General features: G+C 28.5%; 1 protein-coding gene across 3 annotated transcripts in view; it reads left to right on the forward strand.

The window, feature by feature from the left end:
• The window catches only part of LOC108557137 (proto-oncogene tyrosine-protein kinase ROS), an 18,725-nt gene that overhangs the window by 729 nt on the left and 17,578 nt on the right, over positions 1-418 (forward strand). The gene's annotated exons all lie outside the window — the stretch shown is intronic.

Raw genomic sequence — 418 nt, forward strand, 5'->3', positions numbered from 1 at the left:
CAATTACTTAAGTCCACTTTAAAGCCTGAAAAATGTACACGACTTAAGTAGCGTTATTGTTGTTGTTGTTGTTTATCAACTGTCAGAAACTGTTGCTATCTTTCCAATTGTTTACAATTAAGTCAAATATCTAATACTTAATTAAGTTAACATTTAAACTACTTAAATCATGTTTCGTAGCTGAAAACTGCCGAATTCGCACTAATTTCCTAAATTCTACAATATTCGATTATCTATAAAAAAACATTACTTAACTTATGCAGAACGTGACCTAATCTCCATAGCTTATCCGATTTAATCAGTTATAAATTACACAAATCACTTTTACTATATTTTCGTCATTTAAACTTTACTTAAGTCAATTACGACTAATTAAATAGTGGGAATAAATGGAAAGAAGGTTTTGGAAACAAACGAA

Source organism: Nicrophorus vespilloides, unplaced genomic scaffold, assembly GCF_001412225.1.
Source record: "Nicrophorus vespilloides isolate i.1.1-1 unplaced genomic scaffold, Nicve_v1.0, whole genome shotgun sequence".
In the NCBI taxonomy this organism is placed as follows: domain Eukaryota; kingdom Metazoa; phylum Arthropoda; class Insecta; order Coleoptera; family Silphidae; genus Nicrophorus; species Nicrophorus vespilloides.